The sequence below is a fragment of the Dreissena polymorpha genome, chromosome 5, assembly GCF_020536995.1.
Source record: "Dreissena polymorpha isolate Duluth1 chromosome 5, UMN_Dpol_1.0, whole genome shotgun sequence".
Taxonomy (NCBI): domain Eukaryota; kingdom Metazoa; phylum Mollusca; class Bivalvia; order Myida; family Dreissenidae; genus Dreissena; species Dreissena polymorpha.
The window spans coordinates 27771839-27793943 of NC_068359.1; the positions used below are offsets into that span (position 1 = coordinate 27771839).

At 36.2% G+C, this 22105-nt stretch overlaps 2 long non-coding RNA genes across 5 annotated transcripts; both read right to left on the reverse strand.

Moving 5' to 3' along the window:
* Window positions 1–221: 221 nt before the first annotated feature.
* LOC127880610 (uncharacterized) lies at window positions 222–11581 on the reverse strand. 2 transcript variants are annotated; one of them, XR_008049645.1, is made up of 6 exons: window positions 11451–11569; window positions 8899–8952; window positions 6697–7228; window positions 4629–4755; window positions 3783–3915; window positions 222–3378 (listed from the first exon to the last, which is right to left on the reverse strand). It is a non-coding gene; the product is annotated as an uncharacterized LOC127880610 (long non-coding RNA). The 2 variants fall into 2 exon arrangements; XR_008049646.1 differs by lacking the exon at window positions 8899–8952 and having other exon boundaries at window positions 11451–11581.
* LOC127880605 (uncharacterized) lies at window positions 11581–16157 on the reverse strand. Of its 3 annotated transcripts, none has more exons than XR_008049637.1 (4): window positions 16052–16157; window positions 14811–14876; window positions 13380–13542; window positions 11581–12392 (listed from the first exon to the last, which is right to left on the reverse strand). It is a non-coding gene; the product is annotated as an uncharacterized LOC127880605 (long non-coding RNA). The 3 variants fall into 3 exon arrangements; XR_008049638.1 differs by lacking the exon at window positions 16052–16157 and adding an exon at window positions 15301–15476 and having other exon boundaries at window positions 11582–12392; XR_008049639.1 differs by lacking the exon at window positions 16052–16157 and adding an exon at window positions 15008–15025 and having other exon boundaries at window positions 11582–12392.
* Window positions 16158–22105: the final 5948 nt, after the last annotated feature.

The window sequence follows — 22105 nt, forward strand, 5'->3', positions numbered from 1 at the left end:
GAATAACAGACAAGGACACATGTGTATGCCCCCCACTGAGCCCTTTCAAGGCAATACAAATGGCGGCTATAATAAATATTTAACGCTTACATAAATGATTTGTTTAAGTTAGCAGCCAGGATAGAGTCATATCAATATAAAACACACCCAAACTGTTAATATTGAAATTTTGAGTGAAACACTGCACATTATAAATAATTAATTACATTACCAACCTTCCTAATTGACGAGGATATCTTGGCCCCTGGCCAAGAAAGTATGAAGCCCCAGGTTCAGTGTGGCTCCACCCTGCGGGTAGGACTAGTTGAGCATTGGCCCCAAGGTCCTGGGCCAGGAAGTGTCACTGGGCCCTGGGCCGAGCTAACCAGACAGCCTGTTGTTCAGCTAGGTACCGATCTATGATTGCATGGGTTCCTGAAGGAACAGGCTCTAAAAACAAAATCCAGAAATTTAAATAAATATTGAAAATAAATGAAGAAAATAATTTTGAAATGAGCTGAAGGCTTTTACATAATTATTTTTCTAAAATTAAATATAATTTAACAACTCTATTAAAGCAGATTTTTCTGCAACGATAAACTTTTGGTTCAGGGGCTGAGTTTTGGTCGAAAATATACAAAACTTAATGCCCTACCCTTCTATGATTAAAATTGATATCAGATCAAGTGCTATTTGCATTTTATTAACTAAGTGTGATCAATTTAAAAGCACATAATTCCCATTTGATGCTAGGAACTTTTCAGGCACATAAAATACTGATGTTAAGTGTAGTATACGAGCCTCATTCTGGGAAAATAGGGCTTAATGTATGTGCAGTCTGCACAGGCTAATCTGGGATGACACTTTTATAGGGCTTAATGTATGTGCAGTCTGCACAGGCTAATATGGAATGACACTTTAATAGGGCTTGATGTACGTGCAGTCTGCACAGGCTAATCTGGGATGACACTTTAATAGGACTTAATGTATGTGCAGTCTGCACAGGCTAATCTGAGATGATACTTTAATAGGGCTTAATGTATGTGCAGTCTGCATAGGCTAATCTGGGATGACACTTTAATAGGACTTAATGTATGTGCAGTCTGCATAGGCTAATCTGGAATGACGCTTTAATAGGACTTAATGTATGTGCAGTCTGCACAGGCTAATCTGAGATGACACTTTAATAGGACTTAATGTATGTGCAGTCTGCATAGGCTAATCTGGGATGACGCTTTAATAGGACTTAATGTATGTGCAGTCTGCATAGGCTAATCTGGGATGACACTTTAATAGGACTTAATGTATGTGCAGTCTGCACAGGCTAATCTGAGATGACACTTTAATAGGACTTAATGTATGTGCAGTCTGCACAGGCTAATCTGAGATGACACTTTTATAGGACTTAATGTATGTGCAGTCTGCACAGGCTAATATGGGATGACACTTTAATATGACTTAATGTATGTGCAGTATGCACAGGCTAATCTGGAATGACACTTTAAAAGGACTTAATGTATGTGCAGTCTGCACAAGCTAATCTGGGATGACACTTAAATAGGACTTAATGTATGTGCAGTCTGCACAGTATAATATGGGATGAGACTTTAAGCACATACATGAAACCCAATATCCCAGATGAAGGCTCTTATACTAATTGTTGTTCTTGTTGCTGCTTCTGCTGCGACCAGGCCAAAGACAGAGATGAAGCCCCGACGCCAAATTGCCATCCCAAAGCCGGAAATTCCTGACAAGCACTGTTGTTGAATTGCGTCAATCGCAGACAGCTAATCTGGAGTAAGGCTCATATTATTGGAAAGCAACATATCCAGGTCAGTCACATTAACAGACGAGTCACGCAGAGCCTGCTCTCTGTTGGATCAGATCGTTTCAGTTCGAGCGACTCGTTCGGAACAATGTGTCGATGCCAAGTTACGCTGTTGGAAGCGTTGATGTAGCCAACTTGGGAGATGTTTATAAGAGGCTTTCTACATGTAGGCTGATGCAAGACAAAGTGAATTTCTTTACTTAGTTGTTGTACTTGTGCCCAAACTAGGTCAGAATTGTCTTGGACTTTCACTTAAACGACGTTTGTTTTGTTGTCTAATAATGTTTGCTAAAAAGGAAATGACAAGTAAACTTAACCCTAATTTTTTTAGTGACAAATGAATATGCACTGTAACAAATTACTTTACACACCTGTTTTTTTAATGCCAAACATTTCATCTATTATTGATATTAAGGATATCATAATTAGAACTCAGAATAGCAATGTATCAATATGTTACGAGCACAAACTTTTAATTGAAATTTTGGTGTTTTAAACCGCAAAACATTCATGGTAAAGTACACTGTGTTGCAAGGTGTGATATTGCAAAGGGCTGAGTTTGAGTTTTGATAAACTTCAGGTTGAGAGTTGAAAGGATTACTGGACCACACAACACAACTGCTGTCATTTTTCAAAGTCTTCTTTTGCATCGCTTCAATGCGAGGACCTTTGGGCTCTGAGTGGGAAGTGCTCATAACAAAACCAGACGTGTTCACTCTTAGCAACTTGTTAACAATAATAGGCAAAATTCCATCTGATGCACACCCCATGGATGTATTGTGCTCTGGGTGTTCACAACCAAGTCATCACTGCCTTTTTATGTCAGCATGGATGTATCGTGCTCTGGGTATTCACAACCAAGTCATTACTGCCTTTCTCTGTCAGCATGGATGTATCGTGCTCGATGTGTTCACAACCAAGTCATTACTGCCATTCTGAGTCAGCATGGATGTATCGTGCTCTGGGTATTCACAACCAAGTCATTACTGCCTTTCTTTGTCAGTAACATTGCCAAAAGTCTATTATGATATTTTGGCGGCCACTGCGAGGACAATCTTGGGCAGTCTGTAACCCTACTGTCGTCCAAACTATCAGCAGCAGAAGTATCCTACTAGGAGAGCTTACGATTGTATTGTTCCTTGATTTTCTCCTGTTCAATTTCTGTTTGTCCCATAAAGATTGGAACAAGTTATTGAACTTTTTATTCTTCATGATATTCGTTGTGATGTCCAACAGCAACAACTGACTGTTAGCGTTACCATAACTACTGCTATAACTTTTCGTGTCTGTAAAACTCGTCCCTCTCAGGCCCACGCGGAACTTTAGCTTAACAAAACTACCCAGGCTTATGTGTTGACAACTTGACGTGGGCATTGCGTTTGTTCAGAACAGAATCATGCTCAGAATTTACTGCAGAACGGAGTTGTTCAATGATGCTGACTTTTTGAGTCAGGAGGTCAAGGGGGAGGAGTTAGAAGTTTGGGGAGGGGAAGGGTCGTTCTGGACTGGGGCTCCTGCAGGCGGGACTTGTGCGGTTGCTGGGCCAACTCGATATCAATGCTGGTGCTCTGCTGAAAACAACAACAGCACAGTGGGTGAAAGGAACTTGTAACAAATTATATTATAATCTATAACAAACTATGCCTCTTGACAGGTTTTGAAGGTTTTCAACAACATGAATTTCTAATCTTGCATTTTATTGGTTCCTTGTTCTTAATAGCATGAAAATAAATACAATTAAGTCATTTTGTATTAAAACAAGAAAAGTGTTGGCTAATGCTATACTTATCTGTACATTTATATCTATTGTCTTTACTCCATTTTCAGAGATGTATTTTCATAAGCCAAAATGCGGATCACTAATGTTAGAAAATGTCGACCCAGATTAGCATGTGAAATTCACATAAGCTAATAAGGGAGGGTACTGACTAGACTGAATTTTCATAAAGAGGATTATTTGTTCAATGAAAAATACCTTTAAGAGGAAAGTGTTGTCCATGATTAGCCTGTGTGGACTGCACAGGCTAATCTGTGACAACAATTTAAGCACATGCATTAGGCCCCATTTTTCCACATCACAGCTTATTCATCTATTAGCCAATTTTTTGCTGCATAACAAAAAGAAGGAAAACCATCTGGTTAAACATTTAATAATTTTTTATTGTTCTTATTCTATTAATCAGGTCTACGCTGCTGACCAAGGACTTTTTTCCAGACGCTAGGCATAAATGGGTTAATAGTCCTTGTAAATTTAACTTAAATGGGAAATTTGTTAGCTTTTGGGGTAATACTGTGAATTCTTTTTGTCAGCAAAGTAAGAAAATAGATATGTTTACGAGCACCTGCGGAAACATGTAAACTTCCTCACTCCACTGAAAACAATAATTGACTGTCTTACCCCAAAAGCAAACAAATGTTCCTTTTTGAATATTCTCAATAATGGCATCAGTTATATTAGAAGTCAATCAATGTTGTTTGATTAAAAATATATTTAAGAAATAAAGTATGTTTGATGGATCTTGATACAAATGAGATATAAACTAAACACTTGATACAAACATTATATGTCCCTTTGGGACTTAAATAAGGATGAAAGGAAGGACAGGGAGAATTACAGACAAGGACAAATTTGTATGCTCCCACTCCCACCAAGCAATACAAATGGCAGCTATTATAAATAGTTTACAATTACATAAATGATTTGTTTTAGTTAGCAGTAAGAATAGAGTTTTATTAATATTAAACACACACAAACTATTTTCATTGAAATTTGGAGTAAAACACTACACATTATACATGGTAAATTACATTACCAACATACCTTATTGACGAGGTAGTCTTGGCCCCTGGCCAAGAAAGTATGGAGCCCCGGATTCAGAGTGGCTTCATCCTGTGGGTAGTACTATTTGAACATTTGCCCAAAGGTCCTGGACCAGGAGGAACAGGCTCTTAAAACAAAATGCAGGAATTAAATTAAATATTGAAAATAAATGAAGAAAATAATTTTTAAATGTGCTGAATGCATTTAAATATTTTTTTACTCAAATTAAAGAGAATTCAACAAATCGATTTAAGCAGATATTTTAATTATGCAAGGAGAAACTTTTGGTTCAGGGTTTGAATTTTGGCCCAAAAATAGACAAAACTATGTTCTGACCTTTTATGACTAAAACTGATATCAGATCAACTTTTATTTATTATTTATTTTCCAAGAGGTCAGTCGCAATAAGGAACAAGTCACGCAACGCCTGCTCTATCTGTTGGATCAGATAGTTTCTGTTTAAGCGACTCGTCTGAAACAATTTGTCGATTCACAGCATTAAATTGTTGCTAAGTAAAATCGATGCTGGGATGGCATTATTTAAAATTTTAACAAATTTTATATAAATATAACACAGATGTGTAGTATATTTTTTTTGTCATTTTCCTCTCTGCTTTATTTGCACTGTTTGGTTTTGGAATTTCTGATTTACAAAAATGACTATAAGGTGGTATATCTATGCCCTGAGGGCATATTATATTTTTTCAACAGTGCTCCTTTTAAAAATCTAAGTTGGGATTGATACCACTGGATTTTTTGCTCACTTTTGGGGCAGATTTCCAATCTCAATAAGTATACTGTATTTTTTTTTTCATTCAAATGTAGAGCCTTAAAGGGACCCATTCCTAATTGAAAAAAGTAAATATTTTCCCAAATTTGACCTAAAATCTCCCTATCGTACGTTTCTTTTGTTAAGAAAATTGTTAAAGTATATAATATATTTTCATGAAGATATGCACCTCTAAAATTCATTAATGTTCATCTTGTTGGTTAATAATATTGGCAAAGAAAGAAAAATTTACGTTTGATACTATACAATTTTTAATGTGAAACTGTACAATTTTTAATTTGAGACAATCTAATTTTTAATGTGACACTATGTTAGAGTACCAAGTTTAACACGAGTCAAGCAACTTTAAATGTGAAACTCTACAACTTTAAATGTAAAACATTTTCTAACTTTAAAGTTTAAGATTATCAACTGTATGGGATTGGCATATGATAAGAATCAATAGATATGAGTTTAATACTGTCAGTGTATGAGTACTTGATCATACACGTTGTTTTCTATGGATTAGACAGAAATGCAGAAATACAGATGGACGTCTATGGTTAATTCAGTATATGATACTCTATCTTGCTAACAGGGCCTTCATAATTTTACGTGTTAATATTGCATATTCTGCTTAAAACTATTCGCTGTAAGTGATGTTGAATCTATACTACCATAATTAATCTAAGTTTTCAGACAGTTAAACAAAATAAAAATGAATGTTTGTCCAAAAATGTTGATACCAAACATATTCCAAAACTGCAGGTGTCCGAAAATATAGAAACAAAAAATAATGTGGCGAAAATTTAGAGAAACTTAAAATATCGCATGGACGATCAGATAATATAATGCAATATATAAAGCGACCTATGTATCAATGACTAATACAACATGATTGTTTAATACCACGCCAAAGCTATGCTACCTTAACCCTTAACCTATATGATATAGAACAAAAAGTAAAAACATTAAACATACTTCTTACTTCATACGATATGAGTTAAAAGGCTGTTCGGTGTAGACATTTTCCATTACAGGTAAACACAGTTATATACCAATTCACGCAAAATGTAAAAACGGGGCATAATGCATGTGGCTAGTGTTGTCCCAGATATGCCTGTGCAGTCTGTACATCTTGTCAGTTATGATATTTCTGCTTTTATGGAATATTTTGTTTAAGGTTTATTCAGAAAGGGTTGCCTCTGATTTGCCTGAGCAAACTTTACATGATTTTCTGGGACAACACTATCCTCATGCATTAAGCCCTATTTTCCAAGAGCGAGGTGGAACTACTACCTGTTGTTGTTGTTAATGTTGCTGCTGCTTTGAATGGGATACAGACAGAGATGGTGCAAGTCCAGATGCCAAATTCAACAAACCCAAAATCGGGTATGTCAGTAAACAGCTGCTGCTAAATGGCGTCAATCACAGACTGCTCCTCAGGCGTCAGGGTCACACTATTTCAGAGCAACATCATAATAATGGAGGTCAGTCACATTTACAGAAAGTCACTTAACGCCTGCTCTATCTGCTGTGTAATGACAAATCTTGTCCACTTCAGCAACTCGTCTGGAACAAGTTGTCCATGTCCAGCATTGAATCGTTGCTAAGCAACATCAACGATGGGACGAAAGTCGGACTCATCAAGGCTCTGCTGTTTGAAGTGTTGCTGTAGCCAACATTGGAGAAGATGTGGCGTGCTAGGCTGATGCAAGACGTCTTGGTACTTAATTTCTTGAGCAAGTTGTAGTATTTGTTAAAGAAGGGGGTGCGGATTGCCATCAACATTTACTTCAACGAGGTTTGTCTTGTTGGCTAATACTGTTTGCTGAAAAGGAAAACTTAACATGTGAGATAAAAAACTTCAAACGTGAGACTGCATTACTTTTAAAGGGGCAGTCCAACAGATTGGTACATTGACATTATTAAAAAAAGTTGTTTCAGATTCACAAATTTTCTTTTTTCATGATATTTTTGAGGAAATAGTAATACTGACAATTAACAATGCTTCTAAATGTCCATCATATGCATCTTTTGATGATTTGAAGACGAATTATAAAGCGTCGTGCGACGCGAAACGGTTGAATAATTTGGAAAGTTCTGTAACAGTTGTTGTAGTTATATTTTGGGAAACTACGAGGATTGCTTATATAGGTAAATATACATCCGCTCTGAGCATAAACATGGATGGTCGAGTGGTCTAGGCGGGAGACTTTTAACTCTAGGACTCCAGGGGTCAGTTGTTGGAGCCCTGTTGAGGGTGTTTTTTTTTTGCCCCACCACTATAGTGGAGGACATATTGTCTTTGCCCTGTCTGTTGGTCTGTCTGTTGGTCTGTTGGTTTGCTCCAACTTTAACATTTGCCATACCTTTTGCAATAATAAAAGATAGCAACTTCATATTTGGCCTGCATGTGTATCACAGAGAGCTGCACATTTTGAGTTGTAAAAGATCAAGGTCAAGGTCATCCTTTAAGGTCAAAGGTCAAATATATGTCACTTTTGAAATATTGAAGCTAGCAACTTGATACTTGACATGCATGTGTTTCTCATTGAGCTGCACATTTTGAGTGGTGAAAGGTCAAGGTCATCCTTTAAGGTCAAAGGTCATATATATGAGGACATGTTTTTCTTTTTTAAAGTTGTATACTTGTGTGTTTTTTCTGGAGATATTTGGGTCAAATGTTTAAATTTATCAACATAAAGCATTTAATGACATGCTTCATTCAATACATGCCAAAATCTGTTGGATGACCCCTTTAATATGAGATTGAGCAATACAACTTTAAATGTGACACTACTCAACTTAAAATGTTAGACTGTACCCCTTTAAAAGTGAACATATACAACTTTACATTTGAGACTATAACAACTTTAAATGTGTGACTAAACAAATTAAAATGTTACACTGTACACCTTTAAAGGTGAAACTATACAAGTTTAAATGTGAGACTATACAATGTTAAATGTGATACTTTTTTCAACTTTAAATGTGAGACTATACAACTGTATAGCATATCTTATGGAACAAATAGATGTGAGTTGAATACTGTAAGTGGATGAGTACTTGATCACACACGTTTGGCTATGGATTAGACACAGATACAGAAATACAGATGGATGTCTGTGGTGAATTCAGTGTACCACATTCTATCTTGCTACCTTGCTACAGGGGACTTTTATACTTTTCATAGTCATTATTGCCTATTCTGGTTAAAACTATGCAATATAAGTGATATTGTAAAGATACAACATGTAGTTATACAGTGTATCTACATTATATGCCATCTTTTTGTAGGACACACCTTAGATTTAAAGTTTCACTTCTAGTGTTGAAATTGTGTGCATTGGGATATAAAAGCAATATAGCACCATTGTTTCTCGCAAACATCTGGGCTCTGATTTAAACTATAATCAAATCCAATTACAATCCAAAAGCTGTATGGAAAACTTTGACTTCACTAAGGTACAATAGTAATGATTATCGTTAATTGTTTACATCTGTATTATCCGTTGTGTGTGTTTTCAGGGGTGTTGCAGGCAAACGGCGGATCTGGATCAAAGACAATAACGCTTTATGCTCAACAACTGACTGATATACATTCTGAATTTTAATTACAAAGAAATAAAACAAGTATTGATGTGTGTTTGATTGTTTGCGTTTACGTACATTTACTATTATCTAATGTTTGTGTATCAATTCAAATTTGTTTAATTCATTGACATTATTGTCTGATATACATGTAGTTAAACATTCTGTAATAAATTGCCATAAATTATATTCAATTATAGGATATATATTCAGGGATCATATTTTTTTCGGTTTTGTCGGTCCTAGACCGATTGGGGTCATGAAAGACCGATTGAAAATCCCAAACAGTCGGTCCGATTCCCATGTCATGAAATCGATTACACAGTGTACTTGCTAACACACCCTATTGACATTCTTATCTCGATTAGATGTGATAAACCATTCGCTGCAGTCTCTAAACCGGTCAGGGCCGGTTTATTGCACATCAGACCAAGAATCAAAAACTTGTGAACAGCGGATTAAAGACGCATCTGAAAAGACGCGTCTGAATGCACGCGCTGTAACTAAACGAAACATGCCAATACATTTTCCACCAGCGTAATTATCCGGTAATATAATTATGAATGAAAGTCGCGGATCTGATCGACAGAACAGCCGAAAGTTATTTTTATGGGCGGAACTTCACATAAAATAGTACACAAGAAAAATAATATACATTGAATAAATCTTTAGTAAAACCGTGTTAGAATAGAAATAATTCGTGTACTTTATAAAATTAGATGCGTGGTTTCAAATGCTTCGCTCTCGTGATTATATCCCTACGCATCTAAACTATCGGACGTGGGTTATTTGACAACAAATTATTTCTTAATTATTTCATTTGTTGTTGTCAGTAGCCAACCTAAGCACAGACATTTGTTTGGTTCAGTTCATGTTTGTAAGATATTATCGAGTCGACAACAATTTAAAACATCGGTATATACTTACACAGGTTAATAATATCGACAACGATGAAAAAAGTCTGATAAAACAGCACACGAAACAACAATGAAATACCAAATGCTAAAACCAGTTAAGAAAACTCGTTTCGTTTTTTTTAAAAAATGCCTAAGGGAATTTTACTTGTACATGTATTTTACCACCTTCATGAATTGCAAAATCAATGGTATATATTTTAACGTAATTTGTCATGATTTCGGATACACATTTTCTGAAACTTTTCCCCATTTATATCCGGACCGATTGATGTTGCGGGAAAATATGATCCCTGTATATATTAATATTAGAACAAGGGACAAAATTGTCACAAAACCAGGTTTTCATTGTGAACAAAAATCTGATAAAGGGAGACAACTCAAACTGAACTTTTGAAATGAACAAACAAAATAAACCCCCTTTGTTAGTTTGTTTTAAAATAAATCTATTTTTAGTCGTGGCGACCTTGACATTGGAGATATTGACGTGATTCTTTCTTGCGACACACCGTCCCATGATGGTGAACAAATGTGCCAAATTATTTTAAACACTCATAATGAATGACATAGTTATAGCCCAGACAAGCTCATTTATGGCTATTTTTTACCTTTGAACTCTAAGTGTGACCTTGACCTTGGAGATATTGATGTAATTGTTTCGCGCGACACACCGTCTAATGATGGTTAACAAATGTGCCAAATGATTTTAAAATCTCACAATGAACGACAAAGTTATGGCCCGGACAAGCTTGTTCCGCCTGCCCGCCTGCCCGCCAGCCCGCCAGCCAGCCAGCCAGCCAGCCAGCCAGCCAGCCAGCCAGCCAGCCAGCCAGCCAGCCCGCCCGCATTCGCCAATCTAGTAACCAGTTTTTTCCTTCGGAAAACCTGGTTAAAAATGGTATGTAAACAGTTATTCAGTCCCACCAATCAGCTTCATTCATAACAATGAACTTGTTAATGGCATACAGTAAGGAAGGGCTAGTAACGACAGTGACCAATAACACAAAAAAAATTAACCTGATAATAAAAGACTAGTGAATTTACATGTGCTAAACATGGTCTACCTCTTGCAAGTTACTCTCAAGGGTTTTCCCATTTTTCCCACCGCAATTTATCGCGGAAATGTACTAAAAACAAACTGGGTATTTACTGACACAATTTTGTTAATTTTGTTTAATCATAAATTAATAAATTGAAGTGCTGATGAAAAAGTCATTTTTCTTCAACACACAATTTCGAGCTGACGAAAATAAATGGTTTCACAGTTTTTGTGAAATAAACAACATAAACAATTTTTAAAACATCTATAACTTCAAAATAGTAATAACTTAGTGAAATAAGAATATTAAGCGAGTAATTCTTCTAAAAGACTTAGACATGCGCTAGAACTAGGGGCTAGCTCTGTGAAAAGTGTCCTTTTTATGGCAAACTGTCAATTGGGAATTTTAACCAGTAATTATGTTAAAATATAGATGTTTTGAGATTAGAAATGGAACTGAATAATCAGCCCTAATTTACAATATAAATAAAACTGTATGGTCTCACCTGAGGCTGAAGAAGGTGAGATGACATGCTTGCCTCGCTGATATTGCAGAGGGCCGAGTTTGAGTTCTACCTAATGTCGGGTTGAGAGTCAAAGGGCATACTGGACCACACAACAAAACTGCTGTTCTACCTTATGTCAGGTTGAGAGTCAAAGTGCATACTGGACCAAACAACAAAACTGCTAGCCTCGCTGATATTGCTGAGGGCCGAGTTTGAGTTCTACCTTATGTCGGGTTGAGAGTCAAAGGGCATACTTGACCACACAACAAAACTGCTGTCATTTTTCAAGCTTTATCTAGTGTCTATTCAATGCGAGGCCGTTTTGTCTTGGAGTGTGAAGTGCTTGTAACAACCCTGATGGATGCACCTTAAGCACCTTGTTAATGATGATGGGCAGAATTTGCGCCTGAACCACACTCGATGTATTCATCATGCTATGAGTGTTCATAACAAAGTTTTTTTGTCAGCAACTGCGTAAAAAGCACGTTCGTTTTGAACATTTTGGACGCATTAGAGGACAAATCAGGATGGTCCATTATGCTTCTACTATTGAAATCAGAAGTAGCCCCTGTCGATAGCTAATGCTTCCAATTTTCACTCTTAAACTGTTTCTTGATTTTCTCCCATTATTCGCTGTTGCTCTGTTAGTCCCACAAAGCATGTAACAAGGTTTCCAACTTTTTATTTTTCGGCTCTGGAGCTTAACAAACTACTCAGGCTCAAGTGCTGATCGATCGACACAGAGACGGCAGTTGTTGACAACAGCTTGTGAAAACTCAACATGCTCAGACATTCCAGCAGAATGGTATTGTTCAAAGAGGCAGGAGGTCAAAGGGGTGGAGCGATGGGTCATGGGAGGGGAAGGGTTGTCCTGGACTGAGGCTCCTGGGGGTCCGACTGGTGCTGTTGCCACGTCAACTCGATAACAATGCTCATGCTCACCTGAAATCAACAGCACTATGTGTGATATGAAACATTAACAAAAAAGTTCATAGAACACTCTATAACAAACTATGCCTCTTTATTGGAAAGGATGTGAAGGTTTTCAACAGATACATTTCATTCTCATCAATTTTTAATCAGGCATTGCATTGGTTCCTTGCCCAAAAAAGCATGACAATTTGTTCAATCCAATCATTTCGTATTAAAACATTAAAAGTGTTGGTCAATGTTATATTGACCTGTAAATTCATAATAACGATTTTTTCCACAACTTGAAGAGATGTCATTTCGAAAACTAATATGCAGCTCATATTAATTGTTGTCGTCTCAAATAAGCATGTCAAGTCCACATAAGCTAATCAGGTAGGACACTTTCCCACTAGACTGGAGTTTTATAAAAAGGACAATTCCTTTCAACGAAAAATACCTTTGAAGAGGAAAGTGTTGTCCCTATTAGTCTGTGCACTTTGCAGACGAATATGGAATAACAATTCGAGTACATGCATTAAGCCCCAATTTCCCACAGCACGACTCATTTATTTGTGTTTGCCAGTTCTGTCCTGCATAACAACACAGATATTATGGAAAATGTAATGTTTTCTTATGGTACTTATTCAATTAATCACTTAGCTTTTAAAATGCCCCAAAGGTGTTTTATTTTAGATACATGTTTCAATAGACAAACATTTAAAAGTAAATCAACAAACAGTGGCAGACATAATTAGAAGGCAACTAAAAGGCAACAACTCACTGCTTGTGCAGATCTACAGTTATATCCCTTGTTAGTGTCAGCTTCATAAACTTAATAGCAACAAGGGCAACAACTCACTGCTTGTGCAGATCTACAGTTATATCCCTTGTTAGTGTCAGCTTCATAAACTTAATAACAACAAGGGCAACAACTCATTGTTGGTGCAGATCAAAAGTTCTCTCCCTTGTTAATGTCAGCTAAATTAATTAAACAGTAACTTCAGGTAAACAACTCACTGCTGTTGCAGATCTTCAGTTCTCTCCCTTCCAAGTGTCAGCTAAAATGTCTTTCATGATGTGATCTTAAGACATGGAACGACCGCATCATCCCCCCTCATCACTGGACTGTGATACGGCTGAGCCTTTTCATCAGACAGTCATCTTCTGTGCTGAGCAGTTGCTGTAATGTGGAGGAAACCAATATGAAAAATATGTTTTTGTCACTGTGACCTTGACCTTTGACCTAGTGTTTGTAATGCTTTATTTTATTCATTTTTTCGTTTCTTAGTCAGGTGTATTCCTTAGTTTTAATACAATCTTAATATTTATTGCTGAATATTATAATTAGTAAAAAATTGCCATTCTACTAATCTGTGAACAAGTCCTAATACATGAATAGGTTCTCTTCATACATTTTTTATTGTACATACATTATTGCATTTTTTTCAAATAAATTTTGACTTAAGAACTCGAGCCTTGTTCTGGGAAAATTGGGCTTAATTCATGTGCATAAAGTGTCGTCCCATATAAGCCTGTGCTGTCCTCACAGGCTAACCTGGGACGACAATTTCAGCTAAGATTTGATATTTGTTTAGAAGAAATTTCCTTTAAACAAAAATTCCTCAAAGCAGAAAATATTGTCCCTGAATTAATTTGAATGCATTAAGCCCCCTTTTCACAGAACAATGCTTAATTTGAATTCCATTTTGAAATTCTCTGTTACTCAGGTTTGGAAAGCCCCGATCTGAAGAAGGGTTTGCGTTATGGATTCTCAAGTAAAATAAGTCATTTTACCTTTTGTGAAATCGTATCAGTATTGTCCAATTCATCTTTATTATTCTTAATACGGAGGTACACAGTCAAATCATTATTTTTATTGGGACATTATTGTGTTTTGATTGTAAGGCTTTACAGATCCACAAATTTAACACAAAAACACTGACACAAATTCCTCATTTATTTGTCCAAACTGAGCAATCCACGCTTAACTACGGTGTCCACGAAAGTCTTTTCAACCAGGAAATTTCATGCAGACAAATATGAATGGTTTACAGTTTACAAACAATTAAAAAGGATAGTTTACCTTATGTAAATTCATACTGTTCTTTTCCACCTCATCTGTTTTGCATTCATAATACATAGGAAATAAACAAGCATGCCTTTTCCTTGTACATTTATGGGCAAGTGAAACGGACCCATACGAATAGCGTTTTTCTTTTTTTAATAAGTGCCTTATGATTAATATATCTCAATTATATTTCAATTAAATCTAGAAAAGTATATTACTATCATACTATGATTTTATTTTCATAATTTGAAGTATTAGAAAGAGTTATATTATATTAGTTTTGCTGAAATCAGTGAACTTTTTGCACAAAAAATGTCAAAATCGCATTTTTTTCCCAAAGTAGCAAAGAAAAGGCCTTTCAATTAAAACGTCTATTTTACCTTCTGCGTACTCAGGTCATTCTTGTCCACCACATCCTCATCATTGTTGTCCTGACTCAGCAGCCACTGGAAAATCAGAATAGATTGATGTATTTATTGTATTTATATTTAGGACTCACACATATTTATATAAATGTAATAAAAAATAAATAACAAATGTTCAACAACATAAAATACGACAAATTAATAAATCTCACATTTAACAAGGTCTGTTCGTGAAACATGCATGCCCCGATATGGGCTGTCAGTTGCGGTGGCAGCCATCATGTGAATACATTTTTTGGCACTGTAACCTTTAACCTAGTGACCTGAAAATCAATAGGGGTCATCTGCAAGTCATGATCAATGTACCAATGAAAATTCATGATCCTAGGCGTTAGCTTTCTTGAGTTATCATCCGGAAACCATTTTACTTTGTCAAGTCACCTTGACCTTTGACATAGTGACCTGAAACTCAATAGGGGTCATCTGCGAGTCATGATCAATGTACCTATGAAGTTTCATGATCCTAGGCATAAGCGTTCTTGAGTTATCATCCGGAAACCATTTTTCTAAGTTGAGTCACCGTGACCTTGACCTTTGACCTAGTGACCTGAAAATCAATAGGGGTCATCTGCAAGTCATGATCAATGTACCTATTAAGTTTCATGATCCTAGACCTAAGCATTCTTGAGTTATCATCCGGAAACCATCTGGTGGACGGACGGACATACGGACATATGTGCAAAACAATGTACCCCCTCTTCTTCGAAAGGGGGCATAAAAAGTGTTACCTATCTGTAAATATTGCGAAAAGTATTAATATATAATACTCGAAAGATTACTTAAACAATTTCATATTTTATAAATGAAAGTATTCATCCATTTACATTTCTTACATGGCATGGTATTTATAGAAATGAAAGTCTAAAAATAGCCCTAGTTGCTATGTACATGTGCATCTATATGTTAAAATTTCATGTGAAATGCTTTGTTTTTTCATGGAAAGTTTACAAGAACTAAAATTTAGGACCATAATGACAAAAACGTTATGACAACATAACATAATATGCATTACATCTTATGTTCCAACAAAAACATTCACATTGTATAATCAGATAACAATATGTGCACATAAATTATTTGTATCTTTAACTACACACACAATGTTGTATTGTAACATCACACACTACTATGTTCATATGCTTAACAACACATTGTCATTGAAATACTAATCACTAATTACAACAACTAATACATACATGTACACACTATTCCACTCTGAACACCAGGATTGTGTCGCTATTCCACTGTCCCACAATGATGGATGATGTTGTGCTGCTGTAGCAGACTGACTCTGGGTACCTCACTCCATCCCTCTTCTGAGTAGCCAGTGTAGTCAGCTTACTCTGCCCCTCCCTGTCCACCTGTAGTACAGTGTTGGACCATTGTCCACAGACCAGCACCTGGCCTGCAGGGGTCACATGTAGACCCTCTGGGCCATCTAGTGCTGGGCCTGTGTATGTAGCCAGGAGTGTGCCATCCCTGGCCAGGGTGTGAAGCTTGTCCTGGTTCCTGCTGGTGATGTACAGCCTGTCCCCTGTGGGACTCACAGCACACTTGTATACTGCCAAACAGAGTAACATCAAGATATTGAATTACTGTCAATGTTAAATAATCTTATTAAACATACTGCAGTGATATTGTATTACGCATATGTTGTTATAAAGAGGCTTTTACACATCTAAAATATATGCATACATTTCAATGATTCAATAGCTACGCGTGACAATTAACTTAAGTAGCAGAGCTATTGTGTTAACGTTTGACATGTTTAAATGCGACTGGTGAGTTAGATATAAATTGAAGCAAAACAATTACACAGATGGAAACAATTACACATACAAAAACAATTGCACAGTTCAATCAACATGTTTATACCATGTTACTATGTGCAGCATGAATAGATTTCCCACACATGTATACATATGATAACTATGTACTGAAATGAGTGAAATTGACCAAAGCTGACATTATTCATGTGCCGTTTTACATCGTTATTTGTGTTCTTCAAGTGTTTATAACAAGAAAAATAATATTCAAAACAAAAGTTATTGAAACTTTTCTAGCTAGTTTGTTACCAAACCAATTTCAACAGCAAAATGTTTAAAAATACTGTACTACTATAATTACAATATAATTAATACATACATTTGAACGCTTCATAAAAGAATACAACCACAAGAGTACCTTTGTTATATGGTGTTATGAAATTGTTCAATCTATCAAACATATTGTACATGTACAATCATTAAACAACCACAAAATTAAGACTAGGTCAGAAAGTGTCTCACTCCCAGGAACAGTTTCTATTTATAGACATGCCATGTAGTGACAGTCAAAATACTGCATTACTCATGTTTATAAATCAATATTTCTGAATCTTGTTTTGGCTACTGGAGAAATCAAAGGGCACATATGAATTATAGAACAAATAGTTTATGATACATCAGTGGGTTTTCTGCTATTACATCTGAATTTTATTTTATCATCATCTCACAAAGTATAGAACTATAATATATATGTTGTTTTTTTTCAAAATAACAAGATAAAGGCCTAATGGGTCAATATCTGTTGATTAAAAAAATAAATCCCAATTCGGTTCATTTAGTCAATAAAAATTCCCAAATTTGTCATTGCATGGATTTAAAATAACACAAGTTGACTAGACTCCTTTTCCCACAATGGCTAGAAAAATCATTGTACATAATATAAATGTTATCAGGATGGATTCACCATGATTCTTACCTGTATTATAACCCGAAGCTTCATAGAGTATGCAGATCAGTTTGCCATTCAGTGAGTATTTGTACAGTTCTTGACCAGAGGTGACAAAAAGGTCTCCATTTTGATGGGCAATACCTTTACATTCATGTTGTAACTGAAACTTCCTGCCAGAAACAAGCTTTCCCTGGTTGACAGTGATAAACTGGACCTCATTTATGTTGATAGTATTCACAGCCACTGCAACCTCACTGGGTGTGATCAAACAAATGTCCAATGGCAAAGCATTCACATCCCAGTGACTCACCACCTGGTATTGCTGGTTCAGCAGCTTGACATTCTGATTATTCCAGTCTACAACCAGTACCTGCCCATCGGGAAGAACACATATGCCTCTCATATCACATACATCTGAATCACTTGGTATTCTAACATTGTGCTCAGTATTACTCTGGACATTAAACGACTTGCCTGACTTTCCCAGCAGAGTCAATGCCTGCTGTATTATATGCTTACATTTTATGCTGGCTATAAGGCAGAGCTCCTTATTATCTCCAATTTTCTGAACAATTTCATGGAAATGTGACAAGTCATTGTGAAGACTGGTGCATTTATGAATAGAACTTGTAACTGACCCTTTTATGCTTATAACTTCCTCTTTTATCTCATTTAGTTCCTTAACAGTAATATAATCAAATTCATTCAATATAGAAAGAACACTCCAACACATTTCTTCTTTTAAATTTTTGTCCGATGTACCCACAGAACTATTACAACACTTATCTATATTAGTATTTAAATTGCCATGCAATTGTTCTATCATGACTGCCCCATGTTCCTTGTATGTTCTCTGCAATGACTGAACACTGGCCTCCTGATTTATCTGTAGGCTTTTGATTCCCCCCATGACAGTTTCCAGCTCCTCTGACAGTCCCTTTAGGTCTGTGGGTTGGGAGTTGGTCAGCTCCGAAATCGGGGTCATTTTACTGCACTTGCTGAAATAAACAATTAATACATGTACATACCAAGGAATAGTCAGTAAAATAATAACAAGAGCTGTCAGAGGACAGCGCGTTCGACTATTCAAGTGCTTGACAATATAACATAAGCCATCATGGGGAAATTGTTCATAATCAATAATTTATAAGATGAACTTTCAAAAATAAAAAAAGGGAAAAAAAAAAATTTTTTTTTGGGGGGGGGGGGATTGAGATAGGGTATAATGTGGGGTGTGGTCATTTATTAGACAATCTTTCAAAAATAAAAAAGGGTGGGTAGGGGGGTGAGAGTATAATGTGGGGTGGGGTAATTTATTAGATGATGTTTAAAAAAAATGGGGGGGGAGGTTGGGGAGGGGGAAGGGATTCTCAGGGGGAGGGGTGTGGGGAATTGTTTGGATGGAATCCATTGTGGTATTCCAAGTGTTGTTTTGTCAAAGTAATAATAAAATGTGATCATAAATAAAGAAGTTAGGGCAAATTAAGCAAAATTTTCAATCATCTAAGTGTAAAAGGGGCCATAATTATATAAAAATGCTTGATAAAGTGGTCTGCTCTTGTTTATAGGTTGGGGTCATGTTGGTAAACAAGTATGCAACATATAAAAGCAATATGTCAAAGGATATAGGAAATATTTGGGGTAGTATGCAAACTTGAACATATATTTATAAATAATATGCATATTCTAAGTATAAAAGGGGCAACAATTATGTAAAAATGCTTGATACAGTGGTCTGCTCTTGTTTATAGGTTGGGGTGATGTTGGTAAACATGTATGCAAAATATGAAAGCAATATGTCAAGGGACATTGAAAATATTCGGGGTAGTACACAAACTTTAACATTTGCTGCATATTATAAGTGGAAAAGGGGCCATAATAATGACAAAATGCTTGATAGGGTTGTCTGCTCTTGTTTATAGGTTGGGGTCATGATGGTTAACAAGTATGCAATATGAAAGCAATATGTCAAGGCACAATGAAAATATTTGGGGTAGTACAAAACTTTAACATTTGCACGCTAACGCTAACGCAGATGCTAATGCCGACGCCAAGGCCGGGGTGAGTATGATAGCTCCACTATATATTTTATATATAATAGTGGAGCTCAACACAATCATGGAAAAACAATGAATGCTTTTTTCATTGGCTTAATAGCTAGGGGTATATAGATTTGCACTCTTCCATCCATACGTGTGACTTTTCTGTCGTATATAACTCAATACGTATTCCTGAATTTTACGAGTACAGTAACCAGGCATGTGAGCTTGCGCACCTCTATATTTACGTTCTGTTTTTTATTTCATTATCCGCACGCTTTTTGAAAAGCATGGGGATGTTGTGGTTATCTCCACCGTCCATCTGTCTGTCCGTCCTGGCCAATATCTCCTCCTACACTTAAGCACTAGAACCTTGAAACTTAGAACACATGGTAGCTATGAGCATATGTGCGACCCCAGGGCTTCCGCTGTCGTTCGCCAAATTCGCCGTTGGCGAAAATTTCGCAAATTCGGCGAATAAAATTCTCGGTTGGCGAAAATGCTCGGCGAAACGTTTTTAAAATTCGGCGAATAAAATTCTCGGTTGGCGAAAATGCTCGGTGAAACGTTTTTTGCCTGTCAAGTACCATCCCAGATAGTAAATTCTTTAAAACCGTCGACTGTGCGTCAATACATCATCGTGTTTTTAACCAGAAAATTTAATACGCAGTCTGCAGCAATACCGGTCAAAACCGGTCATCGAAACAAAGGAAACTTGCTGGTGCATTGTGTACTGGCAGTGACGTCACCATCTATGTATAGAACGCTTGCCTGTGTGAAAACATGGGTGTTATCGAATATTATGTCAATACCACGGGCCCTGCAAAAGCATTTAACAAAAAACTATTTCTTCACAAAAACACATGAAATCTTGTTTCAACAGGAATTAAAGAGCATTTCTTTTTAATAGTTTCATTATTATAATATTTTGGGAAAGGTAAAGTTTGATTAAGAAACCAACAATTTCGGAAATAAAAGTATACCATTCACTCGTTGTAATATATTTCGGATATGTTAAAAATTCGGACATTTAAAGATACGGACATTTATGTGTTGGTTTGTTGTTGATAATTTATAAAACTATGTTTTATCATATTTCAGGCAACTAGAATGGATGGTGGCAATTATCTGGGCCTTTCTGTCAAGAAATATGCGTAAAAAACATTCATTTATTTGAGCCTAGAAATCATCCATCACTTACAGAAAATGTTTTAACAACAGAAGCTGTCAAAGCTGATGTATATCATATCCAAATGACCAAATATAACTGTTTAACAATATGAAGTGAGAGGCTTTGAAAATAAAGCATCTTTAGTCTTGATCAACTGTTATGTTTTGCAAAGATTGAAATATGTGCTCAAGAATGAATATCTTTAATATAATGAAAATGTGCTTATTTTGTAAACAATGTGAACTGAACATGTGCTTATAATTTATGTATAAACTGATATTCTGTTATGTAGAATAAAAGTATGATTATTACATTGATGTATGTATATCTAGATGTATGCATATCTATAAATGTTTTTTGTTATAAACTGATATTCTGTTATGTACAATATTTTAAAAGGATGATTATAGTAATAAATATATTTCAGCTTCATATTGTAGTTATTTGTGTTCTTACACCCCTAGACTTGTACGAGGCGGTCCTAAATGCTTGGCTAAAACTTTGGCTACAGTTTCTAAAATTTGGCTACAAAAAAATCCAATTGGCTAAATTGTTGGCTAAAGAAATTTTTGAGCCAGGGGAAGCCCTGCGACCCTGCACTATTTGGAATTTTGATCTGACCCCTGGGTCAAAAGTAATGGGGGTTTGAGCGGGCGGGTCAATGATTTTCACTCATTTTGTATGTTATTTTACATTTACTTATTCATTTCTGCACTGTTTTACTTCAAATTGATACTGAACCTCTCTTTTGACAATACAGTCAATCTCAACTAATTGCATGGCCCCATTAACAACTCTGGGGCGCCCCGCCCAGATAGACCACAGCCACCCAAAATTGCCTTTTACTATAATTTCTTCATTTCTACAATGATTCACTTCAAATTGATACTGAAATTCTCTTATGACAATACGGTCAATCTCAACTATGCATGACAATACAGTCAATCTCAACTATGCATGGCCCCATTACCAACCCTGAGACGCCCCACCCACATTGGCCACACCCACCCAAAATTGCCTTTAACTATTATTTCTTCATTTCTACACCGATTTACTTCTTATTCATACTGAACTATTCTTATGACGATACGGTAAATCTCAACTATGCATGGCCCCATTACCAACCCTGGGACACCCCACCCACATAGGCCACACCCACCCTAAATTGCCTTTTACTTAACTTCTTCATTTCTACACCGATTCACTTCTAATTGATACTGAACTTCTCTTATGACAATACGGTCAATCTCAACTATGCATGACCCCATTACCAACCCTGGGGCACCCCTGGGTCAAACATGCTGCGTGGGGATACACGTCGGCCT